Source organism: Homalodisca vitripennis, chromosome X, assembly GCF_021130785.1.
Source record: "Homalodisca vitripennis isolate AUS2020 chromosome X, UT_GWSS_2.1, whole genome shotgun sequence".
NCBI lineage: Eukaryota > Metazoa > Arthropoda > Insecta > Hemiptera > Cicadellidae > Homalodisca > Homalodisca vitripennis.
The window spans coordinates 29,986,597-30,008,531 of NC_060215.1; the positions used below are offsets into that span (position 1 = coordinate 29,986,597).

A 21,935-nucleotide genomic window follows, 5' to 3' on the forward strand; every position below is an offset into this window, starting at 1 on the left:
CGGGGCCTATGTGCTAATAATATATATTAGCACACCGTATAGTATAGCCCCTCCACTCTATAGTATATTAGCACCTAATACTATACCCTGGGTATGTGCGCTTGGGGCCCGTACGAAGCGCTCGTACCGAGTCTGGGTTGTACCTTTGCTATCCTCATTGGACTTATATAAAGCTTTGCAGTGTGCCGAATAATAATGGACTGTTTTGAAATTCAATTTTATAGCAAAATACAACATGTAAAAAGGTTGACATTGGGTCGTCTCTTTGTTACATATTCTTACAAAATGCGGTCTAGACGGGAAAAGTGTAACGGAAGATCACAGTTGCGCGTCAATAACCGAGAATTATTAGTGGCCTGAGGGCAGTGAAATGTGTAGCAGCCGGTCTGCGAGCGGGAGGGAGCAGTGACGGGCACTGTACGGATGTGGATATGGATGAGGCAAATGACATGATAGGGGAAGGGATGAGTGGAGGTAAGACGCCGAAGAGAGGGGAGGGGAAGTGGCAGAGGCAGGAGAACGAGAAGCGAAGCGAAGAGAACGGCAATGGGTCGCAGTAGGTCGCGGGCCAGATCCTGTGCGGTAGTGTTAGTCTCTAGTGTAGTGCGTACGTCGAGCCATGACTAGGCCTAGCGTGTCCACGTCTCGGTTCTGTGCTGGCGGCTTAGCAGTTTCACATTCCGGTACCGTGTAATCTCCAGATGACTTTCTCCCTCAATGTAACATTCGTTCCCGAGGTATCAGCTCAGCAGATGAAATGAAGTGTTGTGTCGATGATGGTTTATTTATTTGACGAGCAAAGCAGGAGCGGAACGCAGGATGATCAGTGTCTAACCTTGGACAGCGGAACGGGCGGACAGGTAGGACTACCCTCTTCTCTCACCACTCGTACTGTACTGTACTGTACTGTACTGTACTGTACTGCATGTCTGTGGTACCTGTAGCATACACTGGACACGCCAAACATAGACCAGTGTATGCATACTTTACTCTGGCAATTAAATACGCAAGTACTCTGTTATTGCATTTCTGTTCCGTTAATTTACACTTAACACTTGTTGTGCGAATAAGAGAGCCATTATTTCTTGTCGGAGACGGACAATTCTGGAGTACCTCACTTCCCCTCCTAAGAACTGAAACTTGGTTTAAAAAGAATTATTAAACCACGCCTTACTTGCGTGTAGGAGTGAAATTAAATGAACAAACATTCCAGGAGGTCGTAAACAAGGTAATTAATTATTTACTGTCGCAGAATCCCTGATAATGGACACTAGCGAACAACGAATTAAATAACAGGAAGAAATTGACTTTATTTAGTGCGCAGTACCTAAACATTATTTAATATGAAATACTTATCCTTTATACAAACGCCGGTTAATCTTTCGTTTGTAGTATTTGTTTTTTGTCGATTATACGGAATTTACATGGTTGAAATTGGTCTTAAAAACGGTTAATTTAATTATAAATACTAGTTTAACAACACAGCTTCCACCTTCTGCCTTGTGCAGCGTCCGAACATGATAATCAAGTGTTGTTGTTACTCATACATATTCCAGTCTTACACTAACTAGAACACTTGTCAGGTTGGAGGCCACAAATACATCGTGCTCGAACATGTGATGAGTAAACATGAGCACCACGAATAGGTTAGCGACTTCGAATTGCGTTGTCAGTTTCGCCTACTTCTACTTCTGGGCAATCAAGGCGCACCAGTTCGATTCCTGATTTACTGACCTTGGCATTGTTTACATTATATTTCTTGTTCCATACAGTTGTTCAGATCAACTCGCACCTTTATGTATTTATAGAAACAGTGTTACAGGTCACTAAATTTGCACTTGTACATTTTACACGTTATTAGATGTTTTACAAAATATTTGCTTCTGTACATGTCCATTGGAATAATTGTACAAAAAGGTACATTTCACCTGGACATTCGCAGAAAAACATTTTACAGAATGGTGTATTTGCATCTGTACATTTTCACAGAAACTGTTTTACAGATTTGCGCATGTACGCTTTACATAAACTGTTTTACAGGACGGAATATTATTTCCACCTGCAAACGTTCACAGAAACGTTCTTAAAGTTCAAAACACTCCTGTCTGTAAAGATCATAGAAACAGGTTTACGTAACGGCACATTTGTACCTGTACACGCAAAAACTCTTGTACACAATGGCAAATTTGTGATTGTACACATTTACTGAAATGGTTTTACAGATATTTTACAAATTTGAAACTGTACACGATGCACAGAAAAAGATGCAACAAAATCCTTGCATATGTACACGTTAATAGAAATCATTTGGCAGTTAAGTTCTCTGCTTGTAGTTCACATAAATACTTTTACAGATAAATATTTACATCTGTGCACGTTCACAGAAACGGTTTTATAGGTCAAAATACTTTTATGCGTTCATATAAATAGTTTTCAGATCGGCAAATTGATTTTTGTAAATATTTATTTAGTCTGTACAATTTTATAACGTTACTTTATACACCCTCACAGGCTTTTTGATTTTTCAGAGGACATTGCATTAAACACTAACAGGTAATTATTAGGTTAGATCGGTTTTACTATTACATATTATAATCAATGTTTTAGAGGTCAGAACATGTATTCTTGTGCATGTTTACAAACACAGTTTTACAGATCGGCGCAATGTTATTTACATACGTACGTCCAAAAACAATGAGTTTCACGTACGAGTACGTTTGTACGTACATGCTTACACGTCACAATTTTAAAATTTAACTTATTTTTTATTATATTGCGTTTTATTAGTTACAACGAAACACATTATTATTGTGGCGTGTCAATTCAAATGTTTAAGAATTCATGTTTTAAGAAATCAGATTTATACCGCCTTTCTTCCCAAAATATACAAATACAAAACCGCTGTTTTAACAATTCTCTGATATTTTTAAGTGAAAACTGCATATACCTTGAAATTTATAATCAAATCATAGTATGCCGTTCTTAGATGATCGTATTAAATCAGATCATATAGTTTGCAAACTATATACAGAAAAGCATGTATCTGATTTTGTAACGTCATGTCTTTAAAGTTTCTACATTGCTAAGACACAAAAGCAGTATACATACACAAGCATATTTTTATATCTTGAAAATTACATTCAGGAATACTATTTATTTCATAACACAAGGAACTGGAGGAAGATTAAGTTTTAAGACAAGAAATACACTGAACTAACGAATCAACCCATTGTTTTGTTTATAGTTTTCAATTTGAAACGTTTGAAGATTTATTGATACCTGGGTATATAATTTTGACAAATTAGACTTTACATTGCATTTTAACACATTTGCGCTGAATTACATCAAACATACGTCAGCTAAGTTGCGTTAGTTTACGAAAGCGTTAGTGCTTTGGTACGTGTTTACTGAACTAGATCAGTAAGAACGAATCTATATATGGGGTGCTCGGTTCTCGGTTGGGATAAGAATTTTGTGATATCAGTTGTGACAGAACGGCGTATAAAAATATAGGTGAGACGATATTTCAGTAATCAGTACTTTGTAACGGTTACTTTTCTCCAGTATCTGTAACGGTTACTGAGAACCAAAGATACTGATGACAGATACTTTGTATCTAGTGCTCTGTATGGTTACAAGATACAGATATTTTCTCGTACTGATTACATTACTAGTCCTACAGTACTCATATCCTTACTGTTACCGAAAACTGAAATACTGACTTGAGGCTGACAAATACAATATAAATACTGCAATCCCCCAACTGGATAATATTGCTAGTCACAATGTAAATCACTCACCAACCCCGGTGTTTACGTTTTTACTTCAAATGAGGGCTTATTTCATTTTTTCCTAACACAAAAATGTGTTTATGTACCAAAAATGCACCAAAGAAAATTAAAATTATTTACAAAATATAATTTATTGCCATAACCGTAAAGAATACCCAATGTAACAGCCCTATGGACTCTACTCAAAGAAGCAGAGGTTCCATTTATCGTACAATTCATTAATTACATCTCAAAAAGTATAAACTTTATAACAATAATAAATTATGTTTATACATTTCTTACATAGTTGCGCTGTACTTTTTAATACTATTAATCACATCAAAGCATTTACAAAACTGTGTTTATTAGGGGAAAATACTCAGTATTTTAAGCGTTACAAATACTGAAATACTGATTTAGAGTATCTAGTGTTTAAACCGTTACCAGTACAGAAATACTGATTTCAAGTATCCAGTATTTGAAGCGTTACAGATAGTGAAATACTGATTTAGAGTATCTAGTATTTAAACTATTACCAGTACAGAAATACTGATTTCAAGTATCTAGTATTTGAAGCGTTACAAATACTGAAATACTGATTTAGAGTATCTAGTATTTGAAGCGTTACAGATACTGAAATACTGATTTAGAGTATCTAGTGTTTAAACCATTACCAGTACAGAAATACTGATTTCAAGTATCCAGTATTTGAAGCGTTACAGATAGTGAAATACTGATTTAGAGTATCTAGTATTTAAACCGTTACCAGTACAGAAATACTGATTTCAAGTATCCAGTATTTGAAGCGTTACAGATACTGAAATACTGATTTAGAGTATCTAGTATTTAAACCGTTACCAGTACAGAAATACTGATTTCAAGTATCCAGTATTTGAAGCGTTACAGATACTGAAATACTGATTTAGAGTATCTAGTATTTAAACTGTTACCAGTACAGAAATACTGATTTCAAGTATCTAGTATTTGAAGCGTTACAAATACTGAAATACTGATTTAGAGTATCTAGTATTTGAAGCGTTACCAGTACAGAAATACTGATTTCAAGTATCCAGTATTTGAAGCGTTACAGATACTGAAATACTGATTTAGAGTATCCAGTATTTGAAGCGTTACAGATACTGAAATACTGATTTAGAGTTAGTATTTAAACCGTTACCAGTACAGAAATACTGATTTCAAGTATCCAGTATTTGAAGCGTTACAGATACTGAAATACTGATTTAGAGTATCTAGTATTTGAAGCGTTACCAGTACAGAAATACTGATTTCAAGTATCCAGTATTTGAAGCGTTACAGATAGTGAAATACTGATTTAGAGTATCTAGTATTTGAAGCGTTACAGATACTGAAATACTGATTTAGAGTATCTAGTGTTTAAACCGTTATCAGTACAGAAATACTGTTTTCAAATATCCAGTATTTGAAGCGTTACAGATACTGAAATACTGATTTAGAGTATCCAGTATTTGAAGCGTTACAGATACTGAAATACTGATTTAGAGTATCTAGTATTTAAACCGTTACCAGTACAGAAATACTGATTTCAAGTATCCAGTATTTGAAGCGTTACAGATACTGAAATACTGATTTAGAGTATCTAGTATTTAAACCGTTACCAGTACAGAAATACTGATTTCAAGTATCCAGTATTTGAAGCGTTACAGATACTGAAATACTGATTTAGAGTATCTAGTATTTAAACCGTTACCAGTACAGAAATACTGATTTCAAGTATCCAGTATTTGAAGCGTTACAGATACTGAAATACTGATTTAGAGTATCTAGTATTTAAACCGTTACCAGTACAGAAATACTGATTTCAAGTATCCAGTATTTGAAGCGTTACAGATACTGAAATACTGATTTAGAGTATCTAGTATTTAAACCGTTACCAGTACAGAAATACTGATTTCAAGTATCCAGTATTTGAAGCGTTACAGATACTGAAATACTGATTTAGAGTATCTAGTATTTAAACCGTTACCAGTACAGAAATACTGATTTCAAGTATCCAGTATTTGAAGCGTTACAGATACTGAAATACTGATTTAGAGTATCTAGTATTTAAACCGTTACCAGTACAGAAATACTGTTTTCAAATATCCAGTATTTGAAGCGTTACAGATACTGAAATACTGATTTAGAGTATCTAGTATTTGAAACCGTTACAGATACTGAAATACTGATTTAGAGTATCTAGTATTTAAACCGTTACCAGTACAGAAATACTGTTTTCAAATATCCAGTATTTGAAGCGTTACAGATACTGAAATACTGATTTAGAGTATCTAGTATTTGAAGCGTTACAGATACTGAAATACTGATTTAGAGTATCTAGTATTTTAAAACCGTTACCAGTACAGAAATACTGATTTCAAGTATCCAGTATTTGAAGCGTTACAGATACTGAAATACTGATTTAGAGTATCTAGTATTTAAACCGTTACCAGATACAGAAATACTGATTTAGAGTATCTAGTATTTAAACCGTTACCAGTACAGAAATACTGATTTCAAGTATCCAGTATTTGAAGCGTTACAGATACTGAAATACTGATTTAGAGTATCTAGTATTTGAAGCGTTACAGATACTGAAATACTGATTTAGAGTATCTAGTATTTAAACCGTTACCAGTACAGAAATACTGATTTCAAGTATCCAGTATTTGAAGCGTTACAGATACTGAAATACTGATTTAGAGTATCTAGTATTTAAACCGTTACCAGTACAGAAATACTGATTTCAAGTATCCAGTATTTGAAGCGTTACAGATACTGAAATACTGATTTAGAGTATCTAGTATTTAAACCATTACCAGTACAGAAATATAAATTACAAGTATCCAGTATTTGTACTCAGTATCGCCGAGTACCAGAATCAGAAGTAACAGTTACATGTATGTACTGATTTAGCCCATCTCTATATATAAAAATTGCCCACGATGGGTAGCGGCGCGTTGTGACGGATCAAACGTACTTTCAGGTTCGGTGCAAATATAGATAAACTGGACCGGAAACCAGTGAGTGTAAACATGCCCAGCTGAAGAATGCAGGTAAAAAACAGGCCGAGGAGTCGAGCATGGTCCCCATTCCGGTTGTTCTGGCGGACTAGCGCTGTCTCTCTGGCGTCACAAAGTGTTAGCTCCCAGCTCATACATACACGCTAACAGTCATACGTACCTTCATTACGTGTCCCTAGTCTCTATGCAGTATTTTTCATCTTTTAGTCCGCAAGACGTTTTGTGTACCGTTTAATTACCATACAACATGCCCTCATTAATAACAGTTACTGACGGGAAACTGTAGCTCACTATATCTTACATCTCAACCACAATTCTTTATCGCCAGAAAACAAATACAAAATTGTATAGCAATCGTCATGAACACGTGTAGCTCACTATACCTTACATCTCAACCACAATTCTTTATCGCCAGAAAACAAATACAAAATTGTATAGCAATCGTCATAAACACGTGTAGCACACTATACCTTACATCTCAACCACAATTCTTTATCGGCAGAAAACAAATACAAAATTTGTATAGCAATCGTCATAAAACACGTGTAGCATACTATACCTTACATCTCAACCACAATTCTTTATCGGCAGAAAACAAATACAAAATTTGTATAGCAATCGTCATAAACACGTGTAGCTCACTATACCTTACATCTCAACCACAATTCTTTATCGGCAGAAAACAAATACAAAATTTATAGCAATCGTCATGAACACGTGTAGCTCACTATATCTTACATCTCAATCACAATTCTTTATCGCCAGAAAACATATACAAAATTGTATAGCAATTGTCATGAACACGTGTAGCTCACTATACCTTACATCTCAACCACAATTCTTTATCGGCAGAAAACAAATACAAAATTGTATAGCAATCGTCATGAACACGTGTAGCTCACTATACCTTACATCTCAACCACAATTCTTTATCGGCAGAAAACAAATACAAAATTTGTATAGCAATCGTCATAAACACGTGTAGCTCACTATACCTTACATCTCAACCACAATTCTTTATCGGCAGAAAACAAATACAAAATTTGTATAGCAATCGTAATAAACACGTGTAGCTCTATAGACTTACCAGTAAATTAAGTTAACGTTAAAAGTTGTTTTATTTAAAAAATTGTTGTACCAAGTAAAAAAAAAACTAAATCAATCTAAAATTTACAATGTCAACATAATAATAGACATGTCAACACCCAGTGAGAGATGCCCGATCAAATTTTATGTTCCATAAACTCGCTCACGCTATAAAACTCATTTAATATTAAATGGTGCTTGAGTAGTTGCTTAAAATGCAAAGGGTTCGACTGGTTCTTTATATGATCAGGAACTTTGTTCAAAAATTTTACACCAACTGCAGATGGTAGGCTCTCGTAAGAGTTTAGTCTATGTTGGGCAACTCTGAAATTTTCCCGGCCTCTAGTATTGTAGTTATGAACGTCCCTACCCTGCGTCACCACACACTTCGAACGGCAATATATTATTGTCTCAAATATGTATAAGCAGGGCAGTGACAAAAACTCAAGTTCCCTAAATTTATTCATGCACGAGTCCCTAATTTTCAATTTCAGAGTTGCTCTGAGCGCGCTCTCTCTCTTCTGTAGTCTGAAAAGTCTCAGAAAAGTTGCATTCCCACAACTACCTCATACTGTAATACCATAGGACAGATAAGGAAATACAACCCCACAGTAAGCCGTTCTCAAGATCTGCCTTGAACAAAATTGTGACAGCTATCTAAGAGCATAAATGCATGATGAGACCTTTTTACATACAGTGTCCACATGTACATTCCATGTCAAAGCTCTATCTAAGAATATATCAAGGAATTTAGTGCTATATACTTCGTTGAATTCTTCTTCGCCCAAAATCACTGTTGGCCTATGACCGTTTACAGGTATTCAATCAGAGTTTACATCTATAATCAGAAACAGTTGTACTATTTATATTGCACTTGCATTATAAAGATGTCAGCTGAGCAAGGGAAATTGAGATAAAGATGTCCAACGAGGCTGCTTGAACACTGCACATATGTAGTGTTGTATAGCGTGTCCATGAATTACATCCTTTACGACATTGTTTGCACATTATATTACCTTTATCTGATTTCCTTCTTTGTGATATCAGTCTTCTTATACATGATAACTCTTGAATCGCTTCCTTTAACGCATCATTAAATTTACTTTCTCTGATTTTATTCTGCATGGCATTGTTTTTCCTTATGACATATCTTTTGGATTCCTTCTTTTATGGTATTGTTTGTCCATTACTTTTACTCTCTGTTGGAGTTCCTTATTTATGGTATCGTATTATGTGGTATATCTCTTGAATTTCTTCCGTGTATTATATTGATGCCCGTTACTTTGACTCTCCTTGTTTGAGTTCCTCCTTTATGACATTGCCCGTTACTTTTACTCTCTTTGTTTGAGTTCCTCCTTTATGACATTGCCCTTCTTTTACTCTCATTGTTTGAGTTCCTCCTTTATGACATTGCCCTTCTTTTACTCTCTTTGTTTGAGTTCCTCCTTTATGACATTGCTCTTCTTTTACTCTCTTTGTTTGAGTTCCTCCTTTATGACATTGATCTTGTACTATATCTTTTGTATTCCTCCCTTTATGGTATTATTTGCCCATTAATTTTACTCACTCTGTTTGAGTTCCTCCTTTATGGTATTTATCTTCTATTATGATATCTCTTGGATTCCTTCCGTTTTTGGTATTCTTTGTACATTACTTTCAATCCCTCTGGGTACCTTCTTTTTGAAACCAATACATGAACTCTCTCTGAAATCCTTGTTCATTGTATTGTTTCCAGCAATTCTCTTCGTGTAGTGTGAAAAGGCATTAGGTGATGCCTGTTCCTGATAATGGACTTGTGTTGTATGCCGTCGGTAATTAGTAATAAATGGCCTGTGGTGAAAGTTACTGTTAATTAGTTACAATGCTAAGTGCTGTGTCGATATGACTGTATCTTGTGGCAATTCGGTTATCTACTTAAAAGTACCTGCTGATATATACCGTACCGAGTCTTGTTCGACCTCGCCACTGAGGAAGTATGTTGCCCAGTTTACGCCATTTATTGTAAGTATATTACTGTCCACAATATGCCATTCTGTCCAACATTTACTAAATAATTGCTTTGAACATTTGACACATGAATCATTTGTCTACGAAGATTTCAAATCCCTTTCGGTTTCTAATGTTACCTCGCATTACTGTTCATGTTTATAAGTAAACAACAGTTGGATACTATAATGTTTTATCTATACAACAGTACACTTTAATGTTTATGATAAATACCATGCACATGAATAGTTTTGAACAAAATGACATACAGTATAAAAAGTACAAGTAGTGACAAACTAATCCAAGTACAACAAGATTGTACTAATTCGCCTTCCTAAGATTTCAACACCGCTGTGACATTTTAAAAATTATATTTTGTACCACCGGTAATTTAATAATATTAATAATGATTTATTTCCATCTCAAAAATCGTACAATTATTACAGTTTGCAATTATGGAAAATACTAGCCTTCCTTAGCCAGTTATGAAGGGTAACAATACAGAACATAAATTTAAAATCTCAGAGTCTACCTTTTATACGTCTCACAAAATAAAATATATTGGACTTATGCGGTATTACTCCTTTTACATAAACAGTACTAGAACATACATTATGACTAAAGCTATATAAACAACAATATAAATAATCAAAAACAACACAAATACACATAGTCTACCCTAAACAATTTAAAAAATCATTGAAAAAACTGATCCGAAATAACAATAATAAATATAAACAAATATATAACAACAATAAATAACAAAAACAACTCCTAACACAGCTAAAGCCAAATTATTAAAAACAAAAAATTACAATGTTTGTAATCATTATTTATACAACCCTCTTATATTATGGTGATGGGTGAATGTCTGTTAATTTCCTTGTAAGTTTTATTCTATTTATTTATTTTTAGTTTCATAGAGAACCTTCATTTCATTTTATTACTTTATATAAATATAGATTGTAATTTTGGAATGTAAAATAGTAATGTAAACTTTATTGTAGCTCTTGTTTGACAGTAATAGTTTAGTTAATATATTATAAATTAATAATATAGTTTATTAACTTATGGTTAGGTGTAAAAGAGAACTTAATAGTCCTAACCTCGCCAATTGAGCATGTTTTACGTTATTCAATAAAGACATTTTTCGTTTCATTTCATATTACTAAAATAAATTATAAACAAACAAAAAACGTATAACCTAAACACAGCTCTCAAAAATGTACTGTATTTTTAGTTCATTTTGAGATATTTGATAAAAGCATTATGTTTTCGTGTTCAAGTAACCACATTTTTGTAACAATTTTAAATATTCCTAATCATTTGCTTTTATTAAAGTGTTGTGGTAAGTAATTTAGAAATTTTGGCCCAAGAAAAAACATTGATCTTCTTAAAATACTTTTTAAAACATTTGGTTTTATAACCATATTTGCTGATCTACTTCTTGTACAATAGTTGTGACGTAACAAATGTGTATCATTGTTACCACTTCTAATGTAAAAAATTAGAATCTCTATAATAATAATTCAAACTTTAGAATTTGAAACTGAGCGTGGTGGTGGTGTATTTTAACACTTAGGTTATCAACAACGATCTTTAAAAAACATAAACAAATTACACACTGTTATTAACTAACAAGTATCAGGTGAATATACGTATTATCCTAGTGTAATTTAACGGTTCACTTACTTTATGTATTATTTATCGTACTGTTGAAACAAATTAAGTAACAATAATGGAGTATAAATATACATACGTTATTTTCATTCGACTAATGTTCCCGTTTCATGGCATAACCACATTATACATATAATAACATTTTATAGAACAGTCAGTTTTACTGGAATTTGACATTAAAATGTCATTGTATCAACCTTAACTAAATTTCTTTAAAATTACAATCTTGCTACTCGCGTTAGAGGACGTACATTTTAGAGATTCGATGTAAAACTTGTAGTGAAACATTCATATCTTAATGTTTTGTCTTAGTATCTGAAACCAGTACTCTGTTTGGGATGGACACTGTTTTTAATAAACGTTTTATCTACACACAGTTTTGTAAAGCCATGCTCTTCTAACCCACATTGTTTCCGAGAAAGAAAAGAATGTTTCCTGCTTGTTTTTAACGATAAATAGTTAGGGAAGTGAAGAAACACATCGCAATAAAAATAAAGAGTCATACCGTTAAATATCTAAATGTCTTATTGTGGATGGATCATTTGAAAGGATCTCTGAAATTTGCTATCGTTATATTTTGTAAAAATAAAACACTGCGTTTCCCGAACTAGAATCTGTCGACATTAAAAAAAAACAACAACAACAAATGGTGATGAACTCTTTGTTTGAAGTTTGTTTTTGACGATGGCGGGATTGTGAAGGAAACAGGATTTTCCGGCCATTGCCGTCGTTCAGTGATACAAAAAAATCATTAACACTACGTTTCAAGTTCTGCAATCTGATCTCTTCTTCAGGTAAATAACTAACGTAACACATAATTACAAACTAGGTTAAAATAAACAAATCGTACCAGAGCGTTGTGGCACACCTAAGTCAGGAATCACAACCACCATGTTGTGTGTCAACTTCACTAACTCTAAAACATGCACTTAATAAAAAACAAAACACAACACTAATTAATCGAACTGAACTACAGAATACAGATCACAATAGGTCTGTATTTGCTGACCAACCATCATTTGTGTATGCACAGGCTTGTGTCTTACGGTTAGAAACCTGAAGAAAAGGACAGATCTCATTTCTAGAAACGTGGTGTTCTATTTTTGTAACATATCGTGGTATAAAATATACGAAGTTCCTTGATACCACCATTTCCAGAGAGATCAAACCCGCTGGCAGTTCACCGCCAGGAGGCGCCAAACATTGGCGCCACGCCAGGGGCGTATGGGGCAGATATGTCAACAAACAAGTGGCAATATTTTGTCCTAAAGGACGGGTCGGTCTACGGTCCAATGGCAGGAGAGTTGGTAGGCTGTAGATGTAGAAGAGTCGTAAACCAACTAACACTGGTTGACCCAACGACCAAATTAATCACGCTAAGGAGTGGGCCAATAAGTCAATAGGTCTAAGTGGGGGCTGGGAATTATCTAGAATTACTAAAACACTCAAAGGATGATAGAAGCGAGTGACGAAATTTCAGTTCGGTACAAGAAGGAACGAGATGAGTAGTGCTACATAGAATACCAAAATCGAGAATGAACCTCCTAGAATAGTTATTCCTCTTGAACTTCGATAATATGAACCTCCTGGAATAGTTATTCCATTTAAAATTCGATAATATGAACCTCCTGGAACAGTTATTCCTCTTGAAATTTGATAATATGAACCTCCTGGAATAGTTATAGTTATTCCTGTTGAAATTCGATAATATGAACCTCATGGATTAGTTATAGTTATTCCTGTTGAAATTCGATAATATGAATCTCCTGGATTAGTTACCCCTCTTGAAATTCGATAATATGAACTTCCTGGAATAGTTATTCCTGTTGAAATTTGAGAATATGAACCGTTTTAAATATTCCTGGAAGTCAAACAAATCTAAATCATTTTGAAACAACTTTTATTAATGATATAGGGATCGTAGTGTAGAAGAGAGTAATAGTTTGGATAAGTAATTCAATATTTATTCATAATATATTACAAAACAAAAGTTACATATTCCAAGAGCTGTGGTAGCTCGTGTGGAAATGTTTCATACGTAAATATACAATTTACATCAAGTGTCAATAACCGATAAAAGTCCACGCAACTTTTTTAAAATAAGGGTTTTAGGGTAGGACAGTGATTTCTAGAAACTATGAAAATAATCAATAACTCATTGTGAATAATCAATAAATTATCCAAATCCTCTGAACAAACAAGACAATAAAACTGTACAGAATGTAAATATTTAAAAAATTAGTTGAAGCAAAATATTGTAAATGGCCTACTTAAGTCCACTTTGTTTACTTTACGTTGTTTAAAATGATCATGTTTTAAAATGGCGGCCGTGCTGAAATTTAGTGACAGAATCAGAGCAGCTGACATTACATGAAAAGAATAAAGAATTATAAAACAGCAAAAAACAAAAGTGTGACCTCGTTGGTTCTTACTATATAATAAAATATAACTTAGAAAAAAGTATTCAATTAAATTTATGTAGGGTATATAGGTGTAAGGTTGGTTTTATGTGCTCAAATTTTGTTTTCTGACTTTTGTACTATAAAAATATAAATAAATAGTAACAATTTGTTAACCTATATAAAAATAAGTAACAAACTTCTATCTTCGTCGGTGGGACAGTCCACTCTGATTGGAGACGTAAAGAACGATTCTCTTGAACCAGGACCTAGTTCACCTGGATTAGATGGAATTTACATTTTCACCAGTTAACAAATTATCTTCTTGGCTTTCTGTTTTGTTTGGTTTTTTAAGTAATGTACAGTACATATATTTTTTCCGTTCCTATTTTGCCCATCCAACCACTTCTAACTTAGTTCCTATGTAAAATCATACCTTTATAAGGAAATCTAGTCAACCTTAAGTGTAAATTTACTTTTTAAATTGTAAATAAGGTTCGTTGGCCCAACGACCCTCTTATATAAAACTAAACCAATGTTTGGGTTTGGGTTAGGCCAACGATCGGTGGATCGAACCAGACCCGACCAAAACGTATGGGATACGAAAAGCCACGCATTGTTCGTGTTTTCCACTTTTATATTACTGACTGTAAATATAATTAAGAATCTGGAGGGTATATGAAATGGATTTAGGGTCTCGCCTTTCAATATGGAAACAATGCGTTTCCATCCAGGGCCGTAGACGACGTCTAATTTTACCTCTTCCTGTGCTAGGGACTCCTTATCATTCGTGTACTATTTATAGGGGTAATTAGGGAAGGGGGTTTGGACAATGGCTCAGGCCTCCTCCACTGGAACACAAAGGTATATACGAGTTTAGTCTCTAGGAGTCAGAAACCTGCTCTATAACTGAATAAACGTATTTAAGATGATGGAATAGGTTTTTCGTTGGACTTTTACTTTTCGTTAATTTCAGTGTAATTTCTAGTTAGAATGAAGTCCCTAAAGTCAGAAAAATTATTTAAAATGTTTTATCATTCCGTTCAGATTTATAAGACATTTCAAGTGGAAATGTCTTGACAATTCTGTAATCAAGAATAATGATAATGTAGATAAAAATCGGATATTTGTACAGTATGTATTTGATCTCATAATTGATGACTTAAGAAAGTTTAAGTTACATGATTAAAACTGCAATATTACATAAGGAAGTTATTGAGTTTTACGAGTAAACAACTTGTTACTAATCTAAGGGAAATAGCTAAAGTAACAACAAATCTGATTGGTGAGAAATAGCTTTTCCAGTAACGAAGAGTTCCTTTATTGAATATTATTCTATTTGTGCACAAAGTAGGTCGGGTTAGTGACATTTATTTTCGAATGGGTTATTTTTTAATTTTATAATCACGGTATTTTAAGATACTTTCCTTGAACATAAATAAATATATTTTATCGTAATTATCTACACGTTGAAATTTAATTTAGTAATTCGAAGCTGAAGAAAATGACATTGATGTATGACAGTGTTTATATGAAATGTGATTAAAGGGATCTAATTGTTTTTTTGTTTTGTTTTTTTAACAAGCGTGTAATTAGTTTGTTATATTTCTTTTTAAATGCCGTTAAATAATAGTAATGTAACTTAATTTGTACGTGACTAAACAATTCACCAAAAACTAAGGTAAAAAGTAGAATAGCCGTATCACCAGGATCTTTAAATTAGTATATCGAACAGCCCTTTGTTGGAGGCGAGGTATTTGGGAAAGATTCATGTAACAGCCTAGTCATATCTTAAACTTAACTTTATCAGCCCTTCACACTTGTAAAAGGTGTTATAAATGACCCAACAATATATTCAGGCGAGCTGAGGTACAGTGTATTTAATAGTCACAGAAACGCACAAACCTGTATTTCAAAGTAATGTAAAACCTTTGAAATATCCTTCGGCTTATTCCGAAGTCACGCAATGCTCATGAGATCTGTGATCTGCATAGAATATAAAATATACTTTATTCCAGAAAATATAGATTAACACAAATTGACATCAGTACTGGTAGGAATTACTAGCCACGGTATCCAGTAAGCGTGGCTAGCTCAACTGAAAGTTGTACTTAATTGCATAGTGTTCAGTCGAATCTTAACAAGTAAATCATGCCGTTAATTCGCAGTGTGCACACCCCACAACAGTTATTCTAAATGTAACCTTTTTTTAGTTATAAATTTACAAATTAAAAACTTTTAATATAAAACTGTACAAATTCCTATACTAAAGTTTGAAAAAGTTATCAAAATTAACAAAATGTAAAAGCCAACTTTTCAATTTATTCTCAATTTTTTTCTATTATTACAATTTTTTATTCGAAGGGACAAAATACTAAAAAATATTGACCCAAAAAAAGAAAAGCTTTTTTTGAACATTTACTTATTTACCTCCGGTTTTATGAACAGCCCCGGTATGTCACCTCTTGTTCTTTGGCAAACTCTGTCTTTTCTGTTTCCACTTTTCTCATAGAAAATCCTTAATAATTTGAATGAAAATAAATATTTTAGTGGTAATATTGTTAGATATTTATGAATAGTTAATGCAGATTCATATCTTTTCCTTCTTGCAATTATTCTTACGAAGTGTGTTTGTGCTGCATTCAGCGGTTATATGGTTATATTGTCAGCAGCTCCCCAATTTTCGATACCATAATTCAATTTAGAATGAATCAGTGCAAAATAGTGTACTCATTCATTTATCATCAATAAACTTCCTTAAAAAAAATAAAAATAAAATTGTATTCTCTACCCCGGTCAAGAAATGTATAAAAAGTTTAACTATGAGACGTGTTCAATGTTACATGTTCAAATCAGGAAGCGATGCTTGCGGCTATACAGCAATAATAGATTAGAAAACGAGTACGTTTACCAAGTATGCCACCTCTAGAACTTTCTTAGTGACCTTAGAACCCTGGCGGAGAGAAAGTCCTAAGGTAAAGGTCAAACAGCATGTTGCGGTGTCATATCCTACAGATTCGACCTTTGCCCTTCACCGATCGGTTGTCCCAGGCCACTAACAGGGTGGACCGGGAGAGGTGCCTCGTCCATTGCATGGGAAATGTGGTTTTACCGCAATTATAAGATCGAATGAACTCGCAAAATAATAGCTCGGAAGTTTTTCTGCGGATCTGTGAAGAAGTCGGAATAGAAGACCGATGACCGAATAGAATAGACACATCACCGAATAGAACACATCGAATGACCGATGTTCTCTAAGGAATGGGTGCGGGTGCTCTGTTGTGTTGTTATCTGAGGTACATTGATCCTTGGAGAAGTGACTGACCTAGTAAACCTACAGTTTGAAACCTCAGCCACCCATTGGCTGAGCTTTAGCGAAGCCTGTAACTCGAGAGGCTGGAATATTTCATTTCTGTCTATTTGTCAGCACGATATCTCTAAAAGAAAATTGCGTACATACGTGAAATCGTGTATGAAACTCCATTTCCATACAAGAAACGCTGAGTTAGATGATGGTGTATGTTACTACATTAGACCTGACTGAGCGAGCGTTAGCGAATATATTTACGTGGGTCTTATGGTAACCATGATGGCAACGAGAAAATACTAGAATACATAAATTTGTTTAGCAATGTTTTCAAAGTTTAAAAAGTTGGATTTCAGTACACTCTAGCGTTGTAGTACCGTCCTTAGCTCACCAGAACTATTATTATTTGAACGCTGCTATGAAACCTTATTTAATGAACAAAAATTTGAATGTTTTTATGTAACAAGATATCTCGAGAAAGACTTTTTCGTAGACTTTAAATTTACATGAGACTTCAATTTACACATAGACAAGAATGTGCTCTATACGGATACATGCATGTCCAACTAAGGACTTTGGCTAAGCGTAATCATTGTAGCACATCTCGAGAATTAAATTAATTATATATTGGAAATTTATATATTATTATATCTTGCATTCAACCTCAGCGAAGCTTTTACGCGACACGTGGTGTGGAATACTTCTACCTTGTATATTGGTGTGACTAATGTCTTCTTCCGAACCGACTCTGTAACCTCAAACATCTCACCTCCGAAGAGCCACAGGAGTGCTGGCCACTCACTCATCTCCGGAACCGGAATACAGTACCTCCACAGGAGTGATGAAACTTCATTGTAAGTGAATCCAATGTGGGCCCAACATATCTATGGCTCCTTCTATGATTCACTAGAAGTCAATTTCAAGGTACATTTTCCAGGTTTCGCGAAGAATAGGACCGTGTTGATGGCGGTCAGGCGCGTGCTTTGGTTGAGAGAAAGTTACTGCCGCTGCCCGTTGTCGTGCTGCTTAACGACCCTTACCGCCATTACTTGTGCAAATTCTGCATACACTCATTTCGGAAATGCTTTCTCGAATACAAATATTGGAGAGCTGAGGTCTTGCTCGTTTCGCGTGAAGGACGAGACAGCCCGAAGTTCGTTTTTAGGTCGGAAAACAAGAGCTATCAAGTGTCAATTCAAGACGATAACTGAACATAAATCGCCAGTCTGTCAATGCTGTGACACATTAGACGTCTAAAAAAGAGAAAGTTTCCATGAATGATTAAACAAATTTGTTCGAAAATGAATTTGACAAATGTGTTTATTTTAATAGTGAGAAATAATGTATTAAAAAACTCCTGTTAAAATTTTAAAAGTTCACATTTTAAAAAGTTTCATTAACTGAGGGTCACCGAAGAAATATCGTTGACCACCTTTCCAAATGTTTATTGTATACAAACACGATGTTGTATTTCGTGTTGCTTCGATAAATGAGTGAAAGTGTCGCTATCATCTCAGCCTGGAAAGTCTCTAGATGTGACGAAGATGGCCGTTTTTTCAACAGCTTCGCAACCGAGCAGATGCTGAGGCATTTAAAGCAGAGGCAAATCAACACAAGAAATGCTCCCGTGGCCTGTGGTTCAATTTAAAGCACCTGAGTTCGTAATAGACTTAATTTTCTGCAATTATCTTTCTTATGAGCCTCTTGAAACACGCTTTAAATAAAAAAAATATTTGTGTATGTTTTTAGATAAAATAATTAAAAACTATTTTGTGATAGAAGAATACTCGAAAAGTAGTCGCTTGAAAGTAGTCGCTGTGCTCTGTTAACTGGGTCCACTCCAGTTAAGGTACGTTTGGACCCAATAACGCAAATAAATGCGATTAGAACTTTCAAGTTTTAAATCATTAAGCATTGCTTAAGATCTGACAACTTTCATAGTTCTCTTGGAAAATATTAAAATCTGTAACTCTTTCCCATAATATAGATTTTTATTATATTGCTGTACATCTTGATACATCAATTAATTAATTTTGTTTGAAAATGTTCTATTTTTAACAAACATTTCTTTACTGTCTACCTGTAGTACCAAACATCGTTAAACAATACCATTTTTTGAGTTCTAGATATGCGTAAAAAGTTGAATTAATTCTTATTTTTGAAAGCATAGCTCAAACATAGTCGCAATTATTTAGGGGAGATTTCGAGAAGACGTCTTCCAAATTCCGATCCAAGTATTGATAGGCAAATTTCAAATAAGGTAACTTTAAGTCTTGTTTTTCGAGTACAAAAACAGCGTCGCAATGGAATCCTATTATCGTATTGCTAAACTAAAGTATGTTACTAAATAGGGAATCATTTGGAAAGTAAATGAATAATTTTTACACCATATTTGTTCGTTCAGTGATATTAATATTGATATTTCAACATTTTAAGCATGCATATTTTTATATTTTCAAAATAAATGTTATGCATCATTAGATCAAAATAAGGAGAGGAAGAGATATTCGTTCTCAAAGTATGAAATCGTCTTTCCCCTCGTACGGGAGTGTTAACATGCCATTTTGACAAGTCGCTCGATTCTACATGCCGTAGAAGAGTAGAACTATATGTGGGAGAGTAGTAGAAGTTTGCAGTAGATTTGTGTTTTAATATTTCAAACAATACATTAGTATTTTAGGAAATATAAGTTGTAGATTTATATGAAACTAATGAGAGCATTACGTTTTTATTCAAGTGCATGTAATATGGTGTCAACGTCATATAGATAAAAAACATGACAGTGTGAAAAAACCAATTATAGAGTCATCGTATTAGATAGTGGAAAGAGTCGGTTCTGACTCTTCGTAAAATTTGAAGCTTTTGCCCTAGCTGACTGTGAAGAAGCCATTTGGTGTATGAAGGCCATGTTGAGGAACTCTTAGTGCACCACTTGTGGCCGAGACCGGAGCCAGCTAGTGTTGTGCCAGTCACTGAACTCGTAAACTTGATAATTAAATCGACATTGTTGAGTGTGCCTTAGCTGACTGTGGAAGAAGCTATTTGGTGTATGAAGGCCACGTTGAGGAGAATGATCGTATGAAGGCCATGTTGAGGAGCTCTGTATAGTGCACCACTTGTGGCCGAGACCGGAGCCAGCTAGTGTTGTGCCAGTCACTGAACTCGCTAACTTGATAATTAAATCGACATTGTTGAGTGTGCCCTAGCTGACTGTGGAAGAAGCTATTTGGTGTATGAAGGCCATGTTGAGGGGCTCTGTGTAGTGCACCACTTGTAGCCGAGACCGGAGCCAGCTAGTGTTGTGCCAGTCACTGAACTCGCTAACTTGATAATTAAATCGACATTGTTGAGTGTGCCTTAGCTGACTGTGGAAGAAGCTATTTGGTGTATGAAGGCCACGTTGAGGAGAATGATCGCATGAAGGCCATGTTGAGGAACTCTGTATAGTGCACCACTTGTGGCCGAGACCGGAGCCAGCTAGTGTTGTGCCAGTCACTGAACTCGCTAACTTGATAATTAAATCGACATTGTTGAGTGTGCCTTAGCTGACTGTGGAAGAAGCTATTTGGTGTATGAAGGCCACGTTGAGGAGAATGATCGCATGAAGGCCATGTTGAGGAACTCTGTATAGTGCACCACTTGTGGCCGAGACCGGAGCCAGCTAGTGTTGTGCCAGTCACTGAACTCGCTAACTTGATAATTAAATCGACATTGTTGAGTGTGCCTTAGCTGACTGTGGAAGAAGCTATTTGGTGTATGAAGGCCACGTTGAGGAGAATGATCGCATGAAGGCCATGTTGAGGAACTCTGTATAGTGCACCACTTGTGGCCGAGACCGGAGCCAGCTAGTGTTGTGCCAGTCACTGAACTCGCTAACTTGATAATTAAATCGACGTTGTTGAGTGTGCCTTAGCTGACTGTGGAAGAAGCTATTTGGTGTATGAAGGCCACGTTGAGGAGAATGATCGTATGAAGGCCATCTCTTAGTGCACCACTTGTGGCCGAGACCGGAGCCAGCTAGTGTTGTGCCAGTCACTGAACTCGTAAACTTGATAATTAAATCGACATTGTTGAGTGTGCCCTAGCTGACTGTGGAAGAAGCTATTTGGTGTATGAAGGCCACGTTGAGGAGAATGATCGCATGAAGGCCATGTTGAGGAACTCTGTATAGTGCACCACTTGTGGCCGAGACCGGAGCCAGCTAGTGTTGTGCCAGTCACTGAACTCGTAAACTTGATAATTAAATCGACATTGTTGAGTGTGCCCTAGCTGACTGTGGAAGAAGCTATTTGGTGTATGAAGGCCACGTTGAGGAAAATGATCGTATGAAGGCCATGTTGAGGAGCTCTGTATAGTGCACCACTTGTGGCCGAGACCGGAGCCAGCTAGTGTTGTGCCAGTCACTGAACTCGTAAACTTGATAATTAAATCGACATTGTTGAGTGTGCCTTAGCTGACTGTGGAAGAAGCTATTTGGTGTATGAAGGCCACGTTGAGGAGAATGATCGTATGAAGGCCATGTTGAGGAGCTCTGTATAGTGCACCACTTGTGGCCGAGACCGGAGCCAGCTAGTGTTGTGCCAGTCACTGAACTCGTAAACTTGATAATTAAATCGACATTGATGAGTGTGCCCTAGCTGACTGTGGAAGAAGCTATTTGGTGTAT

The 21,935-nt window shown here is 35.2% G+C and overlaps 1 protein-coding gene across 1 annotated transcript in view; it reads left to right on the top strand.

The window, feature by feature from the left end:
• Positions 1–512: 512 nt before the first annotated feature.
• LOC124368872 overlaps positions 513–21,935 on the top strand; it is an 80,501-nt gene continuing 59,078 nt past the window's right edge. The window contains exon 1 of the mRNA XM_046826345.1: positions 513–860. The gene's annotated coding sequence lies outside the window, so the exon portion shown is untranslated. The remainder of the gene's footprint in view (positions 861–21,935) is intronic.